This window comes from Lepidochelys kempii, chromosome 5 (assembly GCF_965140285.1).
Source record: "Lepidochelys kempii isolate rLepKem1 chromosome 5, rLepKem1.hap1, whole genome shotgun sequence".
Classification (NCBI taxonomy): Eukaryota; Metazoa; Chordata; order Testudines; family Cheloniidae; genus Lepidochelys; species Lepidochelys kempii.
In genome coordinates this window covers 29,882,542-29,906,226 of record NC_136384.1, presented here as the reverse complement: position 1 = coordinate 29,906,226, position 23,685 = coordinate 29,882,542, and positions in this window count along the sequence as shown.

Here is a 23,685-nt window from a genome sequence, read left to right as displayed (position 1 = left end):
ATCAATACTGAATAAACGATGCAGCAGGAAGGCAGAGCTGCAGGAAAAACCTTGAATTAGGCTGAGTGACTAGTATTACATGCTGTCTGTACAACTTACGTACTAGCAGCTTGGCCCAGCTTAACTTAACTTAACTTGGCCCTATTTCTCCAGTTCCACTCATCATACTACATAGTCTATTAATTGTCATTAGTATTATTTGCATTACAGTAGTGCCTAGAAGCCTTAGTCATGGACCAGTGTTGTACCAATAAAATAAAAACCAGCAGGATCTTATTAAAGGGAAAAAGGCAAAATACCACATTTATTGTGAATACAGAAAGAATCATAGTAAGCAGTTAGTTATAGTTATAACATTCCATTCAATCTCATATTTATTCACACATTCATTCATACAAACATACACACACACAGGTTCTGCAAGGTTGTTATCATAGTTACCAGCCTTAGAGTTGCTCATGCCAAGCCACTGGCCAGGTGGCCTGGACATGAGGAGGGAGCAGGGCCTTGTCAGATGCTCATCTGATGCTCCTGGAAGTTGGTTTGCAGAATCAGACCCCAAAGTTCTCACTTTTTAGAGTCTATTTTTATAGGAATTTCTTCCTATGCCAGTCTATGGGAATTGCTTCATCATGCTGTTGCTGAATCAATCAGCAGATAGCACATTCCTGACGGCTCCAAGATGTTATCTTGTTCTTTGGTTCTCCCATCCTTGAGGCTGTTGGATGGATTCCAGTCTGCCCTCCGGGGGGGGGGGTCGTCTGGTTATTTCCACTTGACGCCTTCTTCAGCCGATGGACACTGGATTCTTAGGCTGGCACCTCCCTGATCATTCAGTTATTATCCACACCAAGCATCCATCCACATACATCCTCTATCTCTATTTTAATCACAATTGTTAATACAACAAAAGGGTGGGGAGTCTCTGGGTGCTGTTTCTGTTGTTACAGAGTATTGCTTTGAGTCTCTCTCTGTGTGAATTGCTTTGAGAATAGACTCTGTCTTAGAATGTACTAACACAATTAGCAGCTTGCAAGTTTCACACATAGAGGGAGAGAAACAGTGCCAAAAACCAAGAGACCTCTTAATTAGTAATACCCTGGAATTTAAACTCTGGGGAATCAAACTCATTTGTGATTTTAATACAGAACTTCTTTAATATGATCCAACACCAGGACCCCATTTTGCTAGGCATGGTGCAAACACAGAACAAAAAGGCAAACAATTTACAATCTAAGTCTAAGACAAGAGAAAAAAGATGGATACAGATGTGGGAGTACAAGGAAACAATGTCTAAATAGACCAGACAGACACAGGGTGAGAGAAGGGGGTAGAGCAAACAGTCAGAACTATGAACTATGTAATAGTGGCAAACTTCATGGTTGTTCCATGGTTTTTTTTTTAAATGGGGTGGGGGAGTTGAGGGTTTAATCAGGAGGTGATCAGCTGAAAGGGAAGAGAAGGAGTGTTGGAGATGGGAGGAGGATAGGTATGGAGTGAAGCTGAGGTGAAGAGACTGAGTCGGGGGAGAAGTAGGGTTGGAGCAAACAGCCAATCAGCAAAAGGCAGAGAAAGCGAGAGAACCAAAGATCCAGAGGTTCCAGCTTTGGCTGCTTCTGGTCCTACCAGGTGGTGTCTCTGGTTGGCTCCTTTCTTGAGCCCACAGGATTGTGGAGAGGGGAGCCACTGCATGGGTCCTAGTGCAGAGAGAGTCTGTATGTCTGTCTCTGTCCTGCACAGCTCAGAGTCCCAGGGCTGCTGGGCAGAGGGATGGCCCTGGCTGGGCCCCACTTTTCCCACCTTGCCCCGGTACAGCAGTCTCTGCTTTGGCTGCTTCTGCCCCTACCAGCTGGAGTCCATAGTGGTGACAGGTGACATAGCTTGTGTGGATACTGGGGATCCATTTTAAATGCACTGGACAGACTGATTTATAGTCAAAACATAAATTATTAAACCAGAGCCCTCTACATCGTGTAGGAACATGAAAGTCTCTGTTCATTATAAGCAAATAGCGTGGAGAGGTAGTGAGTTGAGAGCTGTAAGCTCCTAGGACTAGGCATATTTACTTAAATAACCGTGAGCAAGGCACAGTTCCCACAATTGCTAAATTTGCTACCAGCATGGCATTAGAGAGAAAGTAAATATAGAGGAATAGAGCAAACAAATTCAATATTATCTGTATAGATTAGACTTGCAGAAAGATAAGTGGAATAGTCCATTTTTACTGTACAATATGGCAAGTTAACGAGACCAAGGGCCCCATACAATACGGAAAACTAATGTAGTTCTGTAAAACACTATGTGAAACAGACAATTTCTCAGAGTGATACAGTAGCTGCAGATGCTTTATAGCTCTTTGTACACCAGTAGACAAAAGCAACTAACATCTTGGTATGAATAGGGATACACGTTAATTTGCATACTCTTAAAACTATGTCATCTAAAATGTTCTCCTTATCCGCACCTCTTTGTCTGGAGGTTTTCCTTAGCAGTATTGCTAAAAGGGAGTTCTCTCAGCACTTAATTTAGAGGACATAGGCCTAAACAGCTTTTCTTCCAATGGTTTATTTAAAGGTTTGAGCAAAAAAGGTGTTAATAAAAACAAAACCCAAAGAGTTGATGTAGGCTAAGGCCTGTCCTACATACAGTTTTGTACCTGTATAACTCTTTTAGTTAGGGTTTTTTTTACTGGAACAGTTATACTGGTACAATCCCTACTGGGGATGCAATTATTCTAGTATAAAAGTGCTTTACACCAGTATAGCTTATTCTCCGTCCCGTACCTGAATAAGCAAAATCAGTATAAGCACTTCTACGTCTGTGTAACTGCAACCATACTAGTGGTGTTGTACTGCTTTAACTGTACCAGTATAGTTAAAGAGGTACAACTTTTATGTGTAGACAAGGTCTCAGTAAAGATCAATTTATACTGTGCCCACCCCCATGATATCTTCATTTCTTCAGATGTACAACTGGAGAAATGAAGTAGAGAAGATCTGAACTTCTAATGTTAAAACCAGCAGAAAATAAAAACATTTTCTTTAACTTTAACCTTCCAGCTTTCCTTATATATTACAAGGAAGCAAAAAAGAACATGATTCCCTTCCTTTGTAAATAATGTTTAAAGATGGATTTAAAGGAGATAAGGGTGAAGCATGGCAGACCCAATCACTAAGAGGAGGTCCAGGTATAGTTGATGGAGGAAGATGCATGCCTTGCAGTGGTTCAGATTCACAGAATAACCTCTGTTCAATCATCAGACTTCTCATTTTAGCAGACACTGCTATATTCATAGCCTCATTTTTCTCTAGTCCTGTGCATACAGTAACTGGTATTGTCCTGCTCTGAGTGCAGTAATGAATTAGTCTCAGCATTATGGAATAGAAGAATCAAAGAAACATAGAGCAGCCTTGCCAAATGTTTTGGAATTTCCTGTTCTGCAGAGCGCTCTTGCATTTCTCATTTTGAGAAACATCCCCCCTTCCTCCATGTTTTAAACGTTAGCGTCCCACAGTCTGCTTGGTGTAGGAAAAGATACACCAATGCTATACATACAGTTCAGGGGTGATGGGGATTTTTTTTTATTTATTTTTTTTTATTATTTTTGAGAGGCAATGCTGCGTGTCTGTAATTTTTGAAACTCTTCAAGGGTTTATGTCACTTGGCATAAACAACTTTTCCTTCCCCTCTCTTTCCTTGCTTCATTGATGATTTATATTTCTTTGGTGCTATACATATTCCCTAGTCTCATGCTTTAACATTCCCGACGCTGCTCTCATTGCAGTCAACAGTAAAACTCCCATTGATTGCAGTGGTACAAATTGAGAAGTTTGATGGTTGTATATAATACAACATAATGTAATTTAATGTATAAATGCTATTTCATATGTACATCTCCTATTTTGTTTTAACATATGGGATGAATAAAGTGTCAAATAAATGAATTAGCTGATACTTATTTGTCATGTTAAAATGCTGCTTACTTAAGCCCTGGTATTTTCACAGCACTAGGAACAGCTGGTGAACTGGCAGATCCCTTAGCATTCACTGCTAGATTAAAAACCAGACTAACTAAATTGTAAGCCTATTCCCTCTAGTGATTTAATCTGCAGAATTAGGAACAAAACCAAATTGTAGAGTATATTGCCGTCTCAGTGCAAGGAATTTATGCTCATTACTCCCATTGGTGAAATGGGAGCTTTTTTTTGCAAGTGCCCAGGACTTAACTTGTAATTTTTTCTGGTGGGGAAAGAAACATGTATGCCAAGGAATGTGACCCCTTGGCAAGGATGCAGTCCAGTAAAGAGAGATGAGACTTGTCTACAAGGAGCAGTGAGTGTATTTGATAGTGTAGGGCCATGGGAAAAAAATCAGGCCATATTTTTGGTACTGGTGTTTGTATATAGAGAGATGACATAAGCATGTTTAAAACAATGTTAAATTATCTGTCTTGTTCATAAGGCACATTAAAACAAGAGTATTAGGAGCAGCTGTCAATTGTGGTTTTCATTCTGCAGACCAGAGGCACCACTCTGTGAAGTATAACTGTGAGTTAGATGCAGAGACATTTGGGTGTAGAAAACAACTGGGCCCTTCAACAAGACTAATGGTGAAATTCTGGCCCTTTGATGTCCATGGCATCAATGAGACTAGGATTTCACCTTGGGAGTTTTCCCTTTTATTAGATAAGCTGTTGATTGGGCTTCTTGGACTGATCCAAAGAGGGTTCAGGTCAGATAAAGTTTGGGAAGAGTTCTGTGCAGAGTAGAGAGCCTGGCCCAGGAAGGTAAGGGTGCACTGGGAAATATTACTCTAAATGAGCATTTCAGTCTTCTTGTCTCCAAATGAATATTTCTGTGCCTAAATATATTCTTCCCAACCCTCCATTCCAACCAACAATGCTTCAAAATTTGCTATTGGTGTCTATATTGCAAGTTTGTCATCTTACTTGCAGAGATATGAAGAAGAGCATGGAGGAGGAAGAAATCCTGCCAAATAGAAAGTGGAAAAGTTCACAATGGTTTGAAGAATGCTTTGCAAAACACCATCGTAGCTGAGAATGACTCGAAGAACACCATTTTCATGTTCTGAAAGGATTTACGTTAACACAGCCATTAATGTCTTTTCATTTTCAGAGAAAAGACCCTGATACAGCTTCCTCTGCCACTTGGTTCAGGGTAGGCCAACTTCAGTGAAAGCTGCCCTTAAAGAGACAGGGCCTTTAATGGAGACACTACATAAAAGCCAATGCCATATTATCCTGGAACCAAAGGAAGAAAAATGTAATCTTCCCAGGGTTGGGTAGGATAGGTTTATTATGAAATACTTTGAATGGGGGCATGTGCCCATCGTAAGAGGTGGTGCCAGACATCCAAAATTTGGCCTAAACATTTGCAGACCTAGTGAAAATAGGAGTTTACCCATTTTGCAAGAGCGGGGATGGGGGGGAGTGGGACAGTGTTTCCTTACTCTTACATTATTTTCTCATTCTTTCAATCTGGAGGACTCATTGCTGGGTAGATTGTGCCCATATTCCTGGAGAAAACTGGCTCTGATTTTTTTTTTGGCAGGAACTGTAGGCTGCAGTATACAGCAAACAGGAAGGTAGGCACACCAGACGAGCTATTCCAAAGCCTAAGTCTAAATGGATTTAGCCTTGAAAAGGGATATTTAAAGATAATGGCAATGAGAATAAGCTGTGTGCCCCTTTTAGAACTCCCAGAAGCAGCTCTGTCCTCACGCAGCAGTTGTTCCAGTATCACTCTTGTACTGAGGAGGGTTTGTTTGGAAATTTTCAGAAGGAGCTTTGCGGAGGTTTGAATGTTCAGCTCTAAATAGTTTGGCAAACATTTTCAAACTTTTGTGGTTTTATTCATATTCAGACATATGAATAAGTGGCCTTTTCAGAAATATTGATCCCTGGTAGGCCACATCTGTAGATCTATTCTCTCAAAGCTCCTTTGACTTCAGCAAATAGCCCCATTTACTGTTCTATGCTTGGGATGTTTTCCCCTTTAGAGATGTCTACTTTTTTGTATATATTTTTGGTTTTAATCATTAAAATAATCTGCTACCTTAATAATAAACTTAATAATCTGCTACCTCTGGCCGGTAGAAGCTGAGGGGCTACCGACACCAGCCAACTATGAATAGATTAAGTTATGCACAGAAGATGGCAAAACACTACATATTTTCAGTTTACCTATTTTACTGTATGGGAAGCTACAGTACTGAATTTCTACCATCTAGGGAACAACCTAGATCAGAGCCCCATTGTACTAGGGATTGTACAAACACAGAGCAGGAGACAGTTCCTATCCTGAGGAGCTTACAATCTAAATATAGAAGGTAGATAAAGGGTAGGAGAAAGGATAGAATATACAAGCAGAGTGAACAATGTGAAGGCGGAAAACATTGCTAGATTTTTGGGTGGGGGTTGAGTGGGCTGGGGTGTAGATAGGAAGAGAAAGGTATGGGGAGAAACATGGGTGAAGGTCACAGAGCAGGGGATGCAAAGGAGTGATGGAAGACGTGAGGGACAGGTGAGGTGTTGAGGTGAAGAGATTGTGTGATAGGGGTTGGACAAACAGCCAATCAGCATAATGCAAAGAAAGTCCAGTCAAAACTGTAGACAAATATTATCAGGTTCCATAGTTCCCTATTTTAGCTACTTCTGCTGCTCTGCTTCAGCCTCTGGCACTGCTGGAACCTCAGAGCTCGAGTTTTCATTCTTTGCATAGGAAAAGTAGCCCAAAAATAGCTGAACCACAGTTTGCTTAAAAAAGCCTGAATTTTCAGCATTTCAAAAGAAATTGCTGAGGTTGACACAGTGCAGCATGTGGACTGCTTCTGGGCTTATACCCCACCCCCGCCTCGCCATTGACTGTTTTCCTGCCTGCCTGGCTACATCCCATGGCCAATAGGATGCTCTACTTTGCCATAGTCAGTGCATGTGCTGTGTGGCTTCTGCTGACTGGTGGAGATGGAGTTGGTGCAACTGCACCGGAGCCTTGGTGGCTGCTCATTAGAACAGTGAGAGGTGTTGCAAAAGAGTTCAGTGAATCTCACTGCACAGAAAGATTGTGTCTTAAGCTCAGGCTGGTATGAATAATGTTATTTCTTTTTGAAAGACTTACTTCTATGATCCTTGACCTTGTTGTAGATATTTTTCCCCAACTGTTTTGAGTCTTTTGCAGCTTTTTTCCAGAGATTCACCCAATAATTTTGTCCATTGAAAAAACAGTAGATAACACTATGCACTTACATCAGATCTTTACAGTCCATCTGTAGTGGCAATGTCAGATTAATTCATCCATGAGTGCCTCGGGGAAGAGTGAATTGCATCTCATTTGAGAGAAGGAAGAATACTAGCTCCAGGAGGATATAGTTCTTGCATTAGGTGAGTCCTGACTTTAAAAAGTGGCATTAAAAAAGGATAGGAGAGAAATATCCATGTGTGAAGGTGATACAATGGACTTAGAATGAGAAACATTAGAAGTTTGTCTTCCTCCTGAACCTTCTTCCCATTTTCTATATGTCTGACATCTGCACTCCAAACTAACTCTGTTCCTGAGACTGTACTTTTTCCTAAAGTAAAATCTCCTGTTTCTCAACCTGATGTTGAGAGAAGAGGTGCACAGACCATTAGGCTGACTAAAATGGAGTGATGATGCTGGGTTGCTGCCCCTGAAATGTGTGAGAGCAGAGAGGGTGCTGCTGGGGTGGTGTATGAAAGGCCTAAGTACTACTTTACAGAGGGTACCACACTGGCCCCCACTCCAAAGGCCTGAATGCTGCTTAAGTAAAAGCAAAAATGCTCCCCTTGAAATAAATTCATTTCAGGAATGATAGGGCCTTCCCAGGAATAGTAAAAAGTTCTTCTGTAAGAGCAAAAAATGCAATTTTGCTTACCTCGTAGGAAAAAGAAGTGGCTCACAGCAGCCACTGAGGACAGAGGGAACTCAAGAGAGGGACTACCTGCTATCTGGCATCTTGGTTACTAGATGCTTGGTTGCTATTACCACTAAAACCTCACAGCCAACTGTCGCTGAGCAGGAAGACAGGATCTACCCAGCAATGGATCCTCTAGATTGGCAGATGGAACTTCATTTGAAAACATTTCTGTGAGACCCGCGTCTTCTGTAAAGACAGTTGTTCAATGCATTACTAAAGTGCATGCTAATGTGTATCCAGGTGACCATGTTGAGCCTATTTCCTGTGAAATTTAGTTTCTTAAATAAGCATAAACCCCGCCTTAATTTATACTATACTCCATGCCTGATGTGGGCTACAGTTTTCTACCACAGGGAATTATAGTTAGAAATCTTTTCACTGTATGTGCTGTACATCACACTGTTGGCCAAAAGGGGTATCCAAGAATTCTTCTCAATTGACACTGTAAAGTAAATTAGCCTTGGTCAGTAGCTTTTGTTTTCTCATTTCATCCATCCAATATTCTGTTTTGTCTGCACCTCAGATAATACTATTCATTAGTACAACATGTTCCTGTGCTTCATCCCTTTAGACAAAGGTATACGTCACTGACTTGGTGCCTTGACAAACAAAAGGGTAAAAGAATAATCAGATGGTCAATACGGGGAGTGAAAGTTAGATCAGACTGACCTTTCTAATGCATAACAAATATTGGTTCATTTAAGGTTGCTTTGTGCAGGAAGAAGTAGTTGTTGTTGTGGTAAATCTGAAAATACATCATTTGCAACACAAAAAGCAGTCACTATTACTGGCAGCTTTAAATCCAGTTAAGGTTATTAAAAATTCAAGTATTTTTACAAGAGAATGCTACCTAACACTAAACTTTCTTGCCCAGTTTCTTAGCCTCACACTTCTAATGGGGAAGAAACTGAAAACAAGTTAAAAAAAAAAAAAAAAAGCAAGAGAGTCATAACTGGCATTTCTTCACATGAAAATTATTACAGTAGTTTTATTCCTGTGAAAGTAAATATAAACTCAACCAGACCTGCAGCTGCAGCACATTCTCTTGACAACAGCTGAACTTTATGAGCCAAGGAAGAGATCCAGGTTATCCTAACTCAATGCCAGGTTTTGCCTTCTGCACAGAACTCTCATTTGTAGTTAAGCTGGGATTTCATACGCTCTGCTTTGAGGAATGAATGAGGGCTAAAGTCTCCTCGCGTAAGGGTGTCTTCAGTTCCTTTCACAATTAGTCAGAATGCTTTTGACTGAAGGCTTGACTTCACAGCCAGCCCTGCGCAGTCCAGCCCAGCCTCAACATTCATTGGGGTTATATTGCAGCTAAGTTTCAGAGGAGCAGCCGTGTTAGTCTGTATTCACAAAAAGAACAGGAGTACTTGTGGCACCTTAGAGACTAACAAATTTATTTGAGCACAAGCTTTCGTGAGCTACAGCAGCCAATGAAGTGAGCTGTAGCTCATGAAAGCTTGTGCTCAAATAAATTTGTTAGTCTCTAAGGTGCCACAAGTACTCCTTATTGCAGCTAAGGTATATTATGTACTACATCCTAGAACTACTGGAAATCTTCAGGGGCTGAGGTGGGAAGGACCCTCAAATTCATCCAGTGAGATTCCTTGTCACCATGGACAATTAAATATATGAAAACAACACACATTGTAGCATTGGCCTTAGCAATCAGAGTAGTTAAATTCTATTGTAAGACATGAAAAGGTAGGAAGCATTAAAAATATTAGCGAATTTCTCTTCAATGTTGCTTGCTGTTCCTGACTGCCATAGTGGCTTAGAGTTGCAGAAAACTCTTTCCTGGGACAATAAAGAAGATAGCCAATATGTTGGATGATGCATGACAAGATGGAGGACTATCAAATGCTGTCTGTAGGATTGCAAAATCCTTATGGAGCTTATTGGGGTTCAGGAGTGAAAGGCCCAAGCTGCTAGAGAAGACCATGAGTTTGAAGGTCTTCAGAGACCAAACAGAATCTGGGGAACAAGGCATCTACTTTTTTTTAAAAAATTCAAATTTAAAAATTTAAAGAGGGAAGAAAGGACCCAGGCCTGTGTGGCCTATTTAGCTGTGTCTCACATTCTTCATAAACAAAGTACTACTCTATTGCAGTAGTCCAAAACACATGGAAATCAGTAGAGGCACCAAGGCTCACATGTGAACGGAAAATGGACAGATGGGGGCAAAACATTTCTGAACACCAATTTCACCTCCTAAAAGAGGTCACACTTCCAAAAATGATTTTCTAAAAAAGTACAACAACTTGTCCTCTTAATTATAAAGGGATGATATGGGAGATGGTGATATTTAGTAAAAAAGAATCTCAAAAGGTTTGGCAGTTCACATAACCTTTCATGTGCTTATTTGAACATCCAGACTGTTTCTGAGACTTCTTGGCAAACCTTTATATTATCTTCCTCCTCCTAAGAGCCCCACCTCAAGCTCCTGTCTAGCATGTAGCCTGATCATATGTTATTTGTGTTTTTACCACTCAGACCTAATGCATGTAATAGGCACGTCAGGTCTGTTGTTAATGGCAGAAGCCCAACACGCTCTCAGAAGACAATCTTAAGATGCAGTACATTATAATGTAATGAAGAACTGTGGACAAGCAATGAAATATCAGTTCCCAAGCTTCTTTGCTCATAAAACACAGCACAGAGACAATAGGCCAAATTAATCACTGGGAACATTCCTATTATAAGACTGTTCTCCCAGTTCCAGTTCTTCCACATATTTTTTTGCTTGCTTTTTCCATAGTACATTTCAGCCTGGTTAGCTTCCAAGAGTTCCTTTCATTTTATTTGCTAAATGAGGAAATATTTTCTTGTACTTTATATCCTACATTTAATTCATAATGAAATTTTTGGATGTTAAAAATAAGGCTTCGGACAGAGTCACCAAAGGACAGGATGGAGCAGCCTGTCTCATGGGAGACTGGGCTCTGAAGGTGCTGAGTTCATTTATTTTATGTTAGGTCCAGGCATTTTGGCTTATTGCACTGGATAGTTCCGGATTTCTGGCCAATTTTTTCCAGTGTTTTGTGTTATGCCCCTATACTTATGGGCATTTAAAACTAGAACAAACAAAGCGTTAGAAAATTTCTTGTAGGGAACAATCTAATTTTATGAGACATGGCAGTAATAGGACTAATATAATTAAGATTAGAATTGAAGCTGCATTCCCTCTTATGTGTAAACACCACAGCCACACTAATGCTACTCGGAGAAGAGAATAGTTGTTAACCTGACTGGCACATCAAATTAGTGAATGGATTGATAGGCTACCACAGAGGCCCTGAAGACAGCATGAGAGCAAGCTAGACAAACACCTTCTCAGGGATGGTCTAAATCAGTAATACACAAAGTGGTGATCCGCGGATCAGTGCTGGTCCACAAGCCATCGGCTGCCGGTCTGCGCGCACACTGGAAAAAAAAATTGCCAGTCCCACACATCAGATAACTTGAGAAGCACTGGTCTAGATAATACTTAGTCCTGCCATGAGTGCAGGGGACTGGACTAGATGATCTCTTGAGGTCCCTTTCAATCCTATGATTATAGGCCACCAATAGGCCCTTTCAGTCACTACTTACCTGGGCCATATTTGAACAGTTGACTTAGACCTTAAAAGGATCCATTTCATAAAATCAATTCTCTGAAAGACCATTGCCTAATTCTGTATGCAATCAACAGCACTCACTCTCTCTCTAAAGGAAATATGACTGGAAAGTACAATGCCAGATTAACAATGAAGTAAAACCAATAATGGCAAAATACAAAAAGAAGAAAGTATAAAAGTTATGACCAACACCTCCTTGAATGGTCTTGGCAGACTCTCTGAAGAAGCATGAGCAGTTAGTAGTATTAATGCACTTTTGTTCATGCATGTACATGAATACTCATAAAAATACAAATTAATAAAGATCTCAAAGAAACAGAATATTATCTAGCTCTGTTTGTACTGATTTGCAAGTCGAAGGGAAACTTAGCTATAACAACAACAATAATTAATAAGTTTAGATGGTGCCAATGCCTGAAACCATCTGGGTGCTTGAAGAAACATAAATAAAATGAAAAAAAAAGTAATAAAGCAGAAGGCAACAAAAAAAAAAAAATCAACAAAGCCAGTGTGAAAACAGAAAATCCTCACTTTTGGGTGTCAAATAAAGGGCTTTTAAAAGATGACTACTTTATGCTAAACACCCACTCCCTGAAAATCAGGTCCTTCTAAAGAGTCTCCAGTTGGGCACTCAAAATCACTAGTAACTTTTGAAAAATTTGACCACAAAAAACAAACCATGCAAGGATTAAGGTCTGTATCACTCATGCAATAAACAAAACATCCCGGCATAAAACAAATGAGGCAGCCAAAGGTGTGCTCTGGAATATGCGGACAGGGTGGGTTGTCCAGAATGGTGGACCTGCAATGGAGAAGGCTGTGCCTCTCATCCTCTTCTCATTGCATTGAAAAGCAGTCAGGAGCTCAGATCCTGAGTAGCTACATTTTCTGACAGAATGAAGGAAGTACCTTTTTGCTCTCTTCCTCCCACCCCTTCCAAACAAAACCCTTTTGTATTACTGTGAGTGCTGCATCACCACCACTTTCAGAAGCTGTCTTTTTCAGAATGGGGGCATGGGAGGGGGAGAGAAAGTGTCTCAGTGCACTTCCTGAATTTGGGGGTGGATGCGGAGAAAGGCATTATCCTGAACATTCTTTGGAGAACATTCTCCTGAGTCACTGCGATAGAATATTTCCATTAATAAGTGAAAATTGTCATGAATTTTAGCATCAATATTTACTCTTCTGAAAACCTGCACTACCTGATTCTTTACTCTATTAAATCATTTTCTTGCTGAGGTACTAATGGATTGAAGAATCAGGCCTGAGAAAATTATTTTACATTATTTTTCATTTAAAATGTTTCAGTCATTCTGTTAGGTAACAGAAGAAATACCACACAACTTAGATGACGAGTTAGACAACATGAGGAATCAAGGCCCAATAGTTGAAGTAAACAGTTAATGAAAAACCCCTAGAATGAAATTATTTGTTGAAACAATTCAGCAAACGCTTGTATGACAGGAGATCAGCAGTGGTTTGTGAATAATTTCCTAACTTAGAGATGCAGCCTAATTCATAATAAGTTTTATTAAAAATTAGTAACTTTGACTAGTTCTAATGAGATGTGACCAAGCACATTCAGAGGAATAAAACTGCACACAGCAAACAAGAGGCAATATGAGCTAGTGGCTGGGGCACATAGGTTCTATTCTCTGCTCTGACATTGGCCCAATGAGTGACCTTGGGCAAGTCACTATATTTCTCTGTGCCTTAGTTTCCTCATCTGTAAAGTGGGGATAATGATGCTGACCTCCTTTATAAAATGCATTGCAATCTGTAGATCAGGGGTTGGCAAACTTTTTGCCACAAGGACCACATCTGGGTGGGGAAATTGTATGCAGGGCCATGAATGTAAGACTGGGGCAGGGGGTTGGGGTGCAGGAGGGGTGTGGCAGGGGACTCAGGGCAGGAGGTTAGGATGCAGGATGGGTGCGGCAGGGGGCTCAGGGCAGGGGGTTAGGGTGCAGGAGGGGTTTGGGGTGCATTGGCGCTGCTTACCTCGAGCAGCTCCAGGGCAGCAGTGGTGTGCAGCAGGGCTAAAGCAGACTTCCTTCCTGCCCTGACCTCGTGCCGCTCCCAGAAGTGGCCAGCATATCTGGCAGTGGCTCCTGGGGGTGGGTTAGGGTGGGGTGGGGCAGGCGGCTTTGCTGCGTGCTGCCCTTGCCTGTGGGCATCACCCCTGAAGCTCCCATTGGCCACAGTTCCCTGTTCCCAGCCAATGGGAGCTGTGCGGGGTGGTGCCTGCAGGTGAGGGCAGCACACGGAACCCTCTGCCCACCCCTTCCCCCAGGGGCCACAGGGACGTGGTGCCAGCCGCTTCTGGGAGCCTGCCTTAGTCCCGCTGCGCCACAGGGCTGGCAATCCCACAGGCCAGATTGAAAGCCCTGATGGACGAGATCCGGCCCACGGGCCGTGGTTTGCCCTCCCCTGCGGTAGATGAAAAGTGCTATATCAGAGCTCGGTAATATTGTTTAAATAGGTGTAATGTTTTGCCTACTTCTAAAAAGTTTTTGAAATGAACAAAAAACTTTACTTGGCCAAATTGACTGTAAAACTCTGCTTAGGCCAATCTCTACTAGTTACACATTAATACACTGTCTTTACCCCTACACACTCACCAGATTAGAGAGGTGAAGAATTTGTATGGGTTCAAGTCTCTGTGATCATTGTCACTCAAGTCCTGACTATGAGACACATGGACGGAGATGGATGAATTTGCTTGCTATGAACATACCGTATGCAGTATGGAAACTAAAACTAAAACTCATTCTTGAAAGCACTATTCACTATCAATCAAACAGCAGGCCAGCACCCACAGTGCAGCATGAAAAGCTTTTAAAGACTGCTTTCTGTTGTAAACAGAACTCGTAATATCTCCACTTAGAAGAGTAAAACGTGATCTGACTCCTTCGAATCGTAGAATATCAGGGTTGGAAGGGACCTCAGGAGGTCATCTAGTCCAACTCCCTGCTCAAAGCAGGACCAATCCCCAACCAAATCATCCCAGCCAGGGCTTTGTCGAGCCTGACCTTAAAAACTTCTAAGGAAGGAGATTCCACCACCTCCTTAGGTAATGCATTTCAGTGCTTCACCACCCTCCTAGTGAAAAAGTTTTTCCTAATATCCAACCTAAACCTCCCCCACTGCAACTTGAGACCATTACTCCTTGTTCTGTCATCAGCTACCACTGAGAACAGCCTAGATTCATCCTCTTTGGAAACCCCTTTCAGGTAGTTGAAAGCAGCTATCAAATCCCCCCTCATTCTTCTCTTCCACAGACTAAACATCCCCAGTTCCCTCAGCCTCTCCTCATAAGTCATGTGTTCCAGTCCCCTAATCATTTTGGTTGCCCTCCGCTGGACGTTTTCCAATTTTTCCCACATCCTTCTTGTAGTGTGGGGCCCAAAACTGGACACACTACTCCAGATGAGGCCTCACCAATGTCGAATAGAGGGGAACGATCACGTCCCTCGATCTGCTGGCAGTGCCCCTACTTATACATCCCAAAATGCCATTGGCCTTCTTGGCAACAAGGGCACACTGTTGACTCATATCCAGCTTCTTGTCCACTGTAACCCCTTGGTCCTTTTCTGCAGAACTGCTGCCGAGCCATTGGGTCCCTAGTCTGTAGCGGTGCATGGGATTCTTCCGTCCTAAGTGCAGGACTCTGCACTTGTCCTTGTTGAACCTCATCAGATTTCTTTTGGCCCAATCCTCTAATTTGTCTAGGGCCCTCTGTATCCTATCCCTACCCTCCAGCGTATCTACCTCTCCTCCCAGTTTGGTGTCGTCTGCAAACTTGCTGAGGGTGCAATCCACAGCATCCTCCAGATCATTAATGAAGATTTTGAACAAAACCAGCCCGAGGACCAACCCTTGGGGCACTCCACTAGATACCGGCTGCCAACTAGACATGGAGCCATTTATCACTACCCATTGAGCCTGACGATCTAGCCAGCTTTCTATCCACCTTATAGTCCATTCATCCAGCTCATACTTCTTTAACTTGCTGGCAAGAATACTGTGGGAGACAGTGTCAAAAACTTTGCTAAAGTCAAGGAACATGTCCACTGCTTTCCCCTCATCCTCAGAGCCAGTTATCTCATCATAGAAGGCAATTAGATTAGTCAGGCATGACTTGCCCTTGGTGAATCCATGCTGACTGTTCCTGATCATTTTCCTCTCCTCTAAGTGCTTCAGAATTGTTTCCTTGAGGACCTGCTCCATGATTTTTCCAGGGACTGAGGTGAGGCTGACTGGTCTGTAGTTCCCAGGATCCTCCTTCTTCCCTTTTTTAAAGATGGGCACGGCATTAGCCTTTTTCCAGTCATCTGGAACCTCCCCCGATTACCATGAGTTTTCAAAGATAATGGCCAATGGCTCTGCAATCACATCCACCAACTCCTTTAGCACTCTCGGATCCAGCGCGTCCGGCCCCATGGACTTGTGCTCGTCCAGCTTTTCTAAATAGTCCCGAACCACTTCTTTCTCCACAGAGGGCTGGTCACCTCCTCCACATGCTGTGCTGCCCAGTGCAGCAGTCTGGGAGTTGACCTTGTTCGTGAAGACAGAGGCAAAAAAAGCATTGAGTACATTAGCTTTTTACACATTCTCTGTCACTAGGTTGCCTCCCTCATTCAGTAAGGGGCCCACACTTTCCTTGACTTTCTTCTTCTTGCTAACATACCTGAAGAAACCCTCCTTGTTACTCTTAACATCTCTTGCTAGCTGCAACTCCAGGTGTGATTTGGCCTTCCTGATTTCACTCCTGCGTGCCCGAGTAATATTTTTATACTCTTCCCTGGTCATTTGTCCAATCTTCCATTTCTTGTAAGCTTCTTTTTTGTGTTCAAGATCAGCAAGGATTTCACTCTTAAGCCAAGCTGGTTGCCTGCCATATTTACTATTTTCAGAGTAACAGCCGTGCTAGTCTGTATTCGCAAAAAGAAAAGGAGTACTTGTGGCACCTTAGAGACTGTAATGTCTTCTGCAGTTTCCACAGTATGCATCCGATGAAGTGAGCTGTAGCTCACGAAAGCTCATGCTCAAATAAATTGGTTAGTCTCTAAAGGTGCCACAAGTACTCCTTATATTTACTATTCTTTCTACACATCGGGATGGTTTGTCCCTGTAACCTCAATAAGGATTCTTTAAAATACAGCCAGCTTTCCTGGACTCCTTTTCGCCTCATGTTATTCTCCTAGGGGATCCTGCCCCATCAGTTCCCTGAGGGGGTCAAAGTCTGCTTTTTTGAAGTCCAGGGTCCGTATTCTGCTGCTCTCCTTTCTTCCTTGTGTCAGGATCCTGAACTCGACCATCTCATGGTCACTGCCTCCCAGGTTCCCATCCACTTTTGCTTCCCCTACTAATTCTTCCCAGTTTGTGAGCAGCAGGTCAAGAAGAGCTCTGCCCCTAGTTGGTTCCTCCAGCACTTGCACCAGGAAATTGTCCCCTACATTTTCCAAAAACTTCCTGGATTGTCTGTGCACTGCTATGTTGCTCTCCCAGCAGATATCAGGGTGATTGAAGTCTCCCATGAGAACCAGGGCCTGCGATCTAGTAACTTCCGTTAGTTGCCGGAAGAAAGCCTCGTCCACCTCATCCCCCTGGTCCGGGGGTCCATAGCCAACTCTCACCATGACATCACCCTTGTGGCTCACATTTCTAAACTTAATCCAGAGACTCTCAGGTTTTTCTGCAGTTTCATACCAGAGCTCTGAGCAGTCATACTGCTCCCTTACATACAGTGCAACTCCCCCACCTTTTCTGCCCTGCCTGTCCTTCCTGAACAGTTTATATCCATCCATGACAGTACTCCAGTCACGTGAGTTATCCCACCAAGTCTCTGTTATTCCAATCACATCATAATTCCTTGACTGTGCCAGGACTTCCAGTTCTCCCTGCTTGTTTCCCAGGCTTCTTGGATTTGTGTATAGGCACTTGAGATAACTTGCTGTTTGTCCTGCTTTCCTGAAGTATTGCTGGATGCGAGAAATCTCTGAAAGATTTAGCTACTGTTTTTCTGTTTCAAATCCCACTTGAGAAATCATGTAAAACTACATTGTAAGTGGAGGGCACAGAATTCACTGTCACCTTTTCTGCAAAGCAACATATACTTAATAGGTAAAATTCCTCCCTACCACAGCTACCAGAGGACTATTAAGACTTCATCCTCAACAGGACTTCAATAAGATTTAACTTGCGTCACAGGCCTTGTGGTGGTCTTCTGTACAGGGGTAAATTTCACCTAATAAGCATATATTTCTGCATTAAAAAGTAGATGGGCAGAACTTCTTATTGTTTACTGTCAGGTATAAAGAGAGGCTTATAAGAATAAGCTGAATTATAAAAAACAGAAAATTAAAACACCGAAACCGTGGATTTCAGCTTTGCTGTAACATATGACACTTGCCTGGTCTCAGCTTTTACTATAAACTCAAAAGTACAGCTGTCCGAGAATGGAAATTCCATTTCATGGAGGACTTTGAGATTTCAACATTTGCTTTTGGTCCAATTAGGAACAAAACCCAAAAATATCAAAATTCTCTGGGAAAGAAAATTTTTAAAAATTACTTTCAGGTAGCTTGAAATATTTTGCTTCCGTACTGACTTTATAATACAGTTAAAAAAAAATTCCAAGTGAAAACTCATTTTGAATGGAAAAATTGAAATGTTTTGTTCCAGAAACATCAAAATGGGATGTTTTAATATTGTCAGAGTCTGCCCCTCTCTTTTTCTCTCCTAAATGAAGGGAGAGTGAAATTGAGACTCTCTCAGGAAGTGTTTTGATTTTGATGGAATATGGTTCCATTGAAGTTTCTCCAACCACCTCTACCGAAAACACTGGTCAGATTTTTCAGGAGATTCACTAATGTTTATACGTCCCAGTGACCGATCTCTCTCACTCAGGCCAGATCTACACTAAGAAATGTCTGCCATTTTTGCCATATACAGTTGCCAACACTGCAATGTCAATGTCACTAGAGCTTGGCTGGCTTTGCTGGTACTATGCATCCTCACTGAGAGAGACAGCATTGGAAAAAAACACACAGTGCACCTTGGGTAGGCATCCAGGAATCCCCTATGCAAATGTCCAGCACACTGCCTTGTGACACATTTTTGCCATGCATTGTGGGAAACCAGCACTCAGTAAACTATGGGAGCTTAGAGTTATGTTCCCATGCTTCCCTTTATTTCATCCTGTTGACCCCAATATGTAATAAGAGTGATAATTGTTCAGGCTACAAATGATTTGATCTTATGACCTATGACACTGACTCATGCCCCAAGGGTGATTTTAAGCTTGTTAGAGGTAAAATGACATTATAGGAATATAAGATTGACAAGGACTGAACATTCACTTGGGAGCAAATAGGTGAACATAAGTAAATGGGTTATTAGGTTTGCTTTGATTAAAGGCCTGTTGTATGCTAGACGCTGGAAATTAGTTGAATAGTGTAGGCCTAAGGAGATAACCCAGCAGTTAGATCACATTTACATATAGGAATTAAGAAATAATTATATAAATCATGATGATTAATGCTTAATTATGGACACCCCAAAGACCACATATAGCTAGGAGCAGTTATTGACCTTATTATAATCAGGGTAAAGGATCAAATATGGTATACAGCCATGCTGTTACCATAGGGCAAGGTATAAAATACCACACCCTGTTTCTATATCTTCAGTTTCATTGGGTCCCCAAAATGGTCTAAACTGAATCAGGACCTCCCTTTCTGATGGGCTCCAGTTACTTTCCCTTCACAGTCTCTCTGCGATTTTACTGTCAGAAGCATGAATGCTGAAGAGATCAGCAGAATTCTCATGTCTGGTTTAGAGAGAATCACGTTTTACAGGTAAAACTTTGTAATTCAGACCAGGCCTAAGTGATAGTTCTACTCACATAAGCTACTGTATGTTTAAGTTACAAATGATCTACTGTTGAACTGAAAGCAATTCAATCAGCATATCCCTGGTGAAAAATGTAGGGAAACCTGAACTGCTCAATTGGTCCTGGGACAAATGGAGCTTTTGACTGGGGTTTTCTAAAGCACTGAGTGCTGGCCAAATGCTGCTCCCAATGAAGTCAATGAAAGTTTTACAGCTGACTTCACTGGGAGCAGAGTTTGGCCAATAGTGAGTGCTTTTGAAAATCCCACCTATAAAATGTAGGTGACAGAAACTCAGTAAGCAAAGGGTTAAAGAGTTTCTGCAGCTGCTGTCACATGGAAGCTGGGAAATTTCTCCAGTTGGCAGCTCAACACCATTCTCTGCTGGGAGAGGTACTTCCCACACAGCATGGCCATTGGTCACATTAGCAATTGTGCTAATTCACAATGTGATCACACATCACACATCTCCCAAATCGGGCTGGGGAGATGGAGTCTTTCCTAGGTTATTGATGCTCAAGGGGATTCTTGAAGATAGCCATGATAAATCAATATAAACGCAAGATTAAACACTTGTATGTGGTTAGGCAGGTGATAGTTTGTGGAAAACATTTCTTCTCTTGATCCAGTACGTATGGACTAGAGAAAGAATGTGACAGGCACTGGAGATACTGACAGCATGTTTAAGAAATCTCTGGGCAATTTCTTTCTCTGCAGAACCCAGTTATTACATTCATTGAGAAAAGAGTCTCCATAGCAGTAAAATCCAGGCTGTTAACTCTGGGTAAATCCAGATTAAAAAAGAGACAGTTCTGTGACAGAGTTGTAGCCTGGAAAACATTACCAGCTATTCTAGTCTTGCCCTTGGCCTGCTGCACAACCTTCGCAATGACGGTACTTGTGTGCCTCAGTTTCTCCACCTGAGAAATGGGGAAAACGACACTTACCTGATTTGTAAAATGCTTTGAGATCTATTAATTAAACACTATGTAAGAGCTAGATATTATATTAGCTTATTACACTTAGCTTCCAAGTTCTGTGCCTATACATCCTCACAACATCCCTTCAATCTAGGTAATGAATGTGATCTCTCTCACACATACTCAGTTTCCTTTATAACTGTGGAAATTGTCTTTATAGTAAGGGAATGGGAGTCAGGACTCCTGAGTTCTGTTCCCAGCTCCATTATTGATTTGCTTTGGGACCTTGGTCAAGTGATTTAGCCACATTAGCACAGGTCCAGTAATCCCTCTTGCAACCTGCCCCCAAATGGGTTTTCTGCACCAGCTTTCTTGAGGCAATTTACATTATTCTTACACAGAGTGCATGCTGAGACTTTTTTCATTCAAGTGATGCAATACAAATGAAGGGTGAAATTCTGGCCCCACTGAAGCTGATGGAAGTTTTGCCATTGACTTCAGTAGGGCCACCAATGCAGCTTGAATGGTTGTATGAACAAATGTTGTTGCCGTCTGTGTCTGCAACATGTGATTTCTAGGAAGTCTCCTTCACCCAGCAGGTAGGTAGAGTTTAAAGGACTGACTGCCATCGATATCTGGAGCATGTAAGCCATTATTCAAAATCTGCCAGAATGAGTCACCTCACCAACCCTTATGTTGCTCTTATTGTAGCAACAAACTGATAGGTAAGAAAGATGAATCTCTCATTACAGTAGTCCAATGCAAACTGTCTCTTTCCCTTGTTCTAAAATCTCATCCTTTTGGTTGCAATCACTTTTGGTGTTTTTTTTTATTTGTTTTATTATTAATTGCTCTTTTTCTCTGCATTGCAGTAGGGAGAGAGACATCAGAATTGATAAAGAACAAATCAATCTGTCAGAGAAACAGAAATTTTGTGTGTGTTTCTAAAGGCAGAGATTTCATCTCAAAACATTGCACAAAATAAAAAAACATCTCCCATCATATACACCTCTTATATTAGGTGCACTTTATCCAGATGATCTGCATTTGAGACAGTCCCGCTAGCATAGAAACATATGTAACAGTTGCTATGGGAGCATTTCTTTCTGGGGAATATCAAAATTGAGGGACATACATAATTCAGCACAATAGGCCCAATTCTGATCTCAATGCTCAACATTAAAGTAAGCCAGGAATAATTCCAGTGAAATCTGTTGAAAAACTGGTAAAAGAAGAATCAGGTCCAATAACTTCTTGGGAAAAAAGTGTAACCAGCACCATCAAGTCATTATTTCTTTGAATTTCTATATTTTTCATTTCTTATTAACAGTGCCAGAAGAAAGTGTGTGTATATGCACGCACGCACACACACAGAGTTAACAAGACAAGGTGTGTGGACGTCTTAGCTGGTCAGAGAGAGACAGAGACAGACACTATGGCTATTACCTCAGTTTTCTTCTCTGGCAAGATGGTATAGTCCTCCAGCTAAACCAACACTCCAGCACTTGCAAGGTATCAAAGGTTCAAATTAACAAAAGCCCAAACCTTCACCCAGTCTCTCTCTCTCTGGGTCTGTCCCTCAAGAGTCTAAGTGAATGAACCTGTTAGCCTCTCCTGAGAGTTCCAGCCTTGGGACTTAAATAATAGAGCATACGACAGGTCCAACATCAAGCTCTTCCTATTTCATTTTCTCTAGGACTACTTCCTTTGACCCTACTACCATTTCTTTGTTTCTGTCATGACCCCAGGTTTCTTACAATCTAGTCTCAGACACCTGCTGCTACCACCAAACTTTTCACTTGGAAATCTTATCTTGGGGCACCCCGCCCTTTGCTCCTTCACTACAAAGACCCTGGCCCCAGAAATGGGAAATCCCCTAATGTGTGAGCTAGTGTAACAGGGTTTAGCACTGGGGTATTATAAAATGGGACCCTACCTCACTCTAAGTCAGGGGTCTCAAACACGTGGACCAGGGGCCACATGCGGCCTGTGGAGTTATTTCCTGCAGCCCGCCATAGGTGCTGACTCAGTGGGTGCTCCGGGGCTGGAAAAATTAGTGGGTGCGCTGCACCCACTGGAAGTCAAGCTCGGGCCAATGTACTCATCCTCATGTGGCCCTCGTGGTGATTTGAGTTTGCTCTAAGTTATCTCGGCAGGATGAGAAGCAACCTGTCTCTCACTGTCCCTGGCATTACCCAGAGGAACAGGCTGGGCATAGTTCCCTAGCTGTGGGAAAGGGTGAGACTTGTAACTTGAGGGGACTTACTTTCCCCTGACCTATCTAGTGAGGTTACACCAGGAGGGCCTTACAGAACACTGGTACTGGCTGCAACCCACTTACTCTCCCTTTTGAGGATGTCACAGCTGCTTGTGAGACCCCAGGACTAAGCCTGAACACTGGAGACCCTGGTGAAGGAACTTCCAGATCACCTTGCCCTCCTGTCACAGCATCTCTTCCAGTTGCTCCTCTTACTGCATCAGATCTATCGGTGAGGTGGAGTGCTCCTACCCAGTTACTAGATAGTTGTATGCTATTTAATAAGGGAATCTAACTGGGGTATTAGTTTTATCTTTCATTAAACTGTTAAAAAGGACAGACACAAAAACACCAAATCAAATCAAACAGATTTATATTTCTCATATCCCAGTTCAGGCTTCCCTTTCATGAACAGAGGGCCTAGTGTTCTCCCAATCTGATCTCACTGGAACTCTTTTGGCAGTCCTGACATCTTTCATGCCTGACAGACATGTCTCTGGAGTCTTGAGACAACTTTTGTGGCAACTTCAGCAAGCCTGGACCAAACCACCTCAGCTGGCTAGTGTCCACACTCACCCCTCCAACCTGACTCCAAACACTGACTTTCAAATGAACATTTTGGGGTGACTCTTAGCAACCCCACTGGCCCTCACAGAGTCCCTAGATTTCAAACTCTTACCTCCTATCTAAAGTAATATAAACACAACACATACCCTAACAGTCTCCACAGCTTCCTTCCCAGGACTAATCTTTGTCTGTTGGGTAGACAATACCCCTCCCCTTGATATGTTAGCAAGCTCTGTGACTGCCTCTCCCCAGGCTTCCTCCAAAGCCTATCTCAGGCCTTTGACGGAGGAGATGTGCCTTGCTCCTTCCATGGTGTCTTCCTCTAGCCTCCTCATGAGAACAACCCTCCCCCCCCCCCCCCCAGTCTTCCTCCATTCAGTACTCCCTTGTACTGAAGAAAGTGAACTGTTTATATCCCTGACCCTTTCCCACTATACTTGGCTGTGTCAGCCTCAAACTCCCAGGCATCC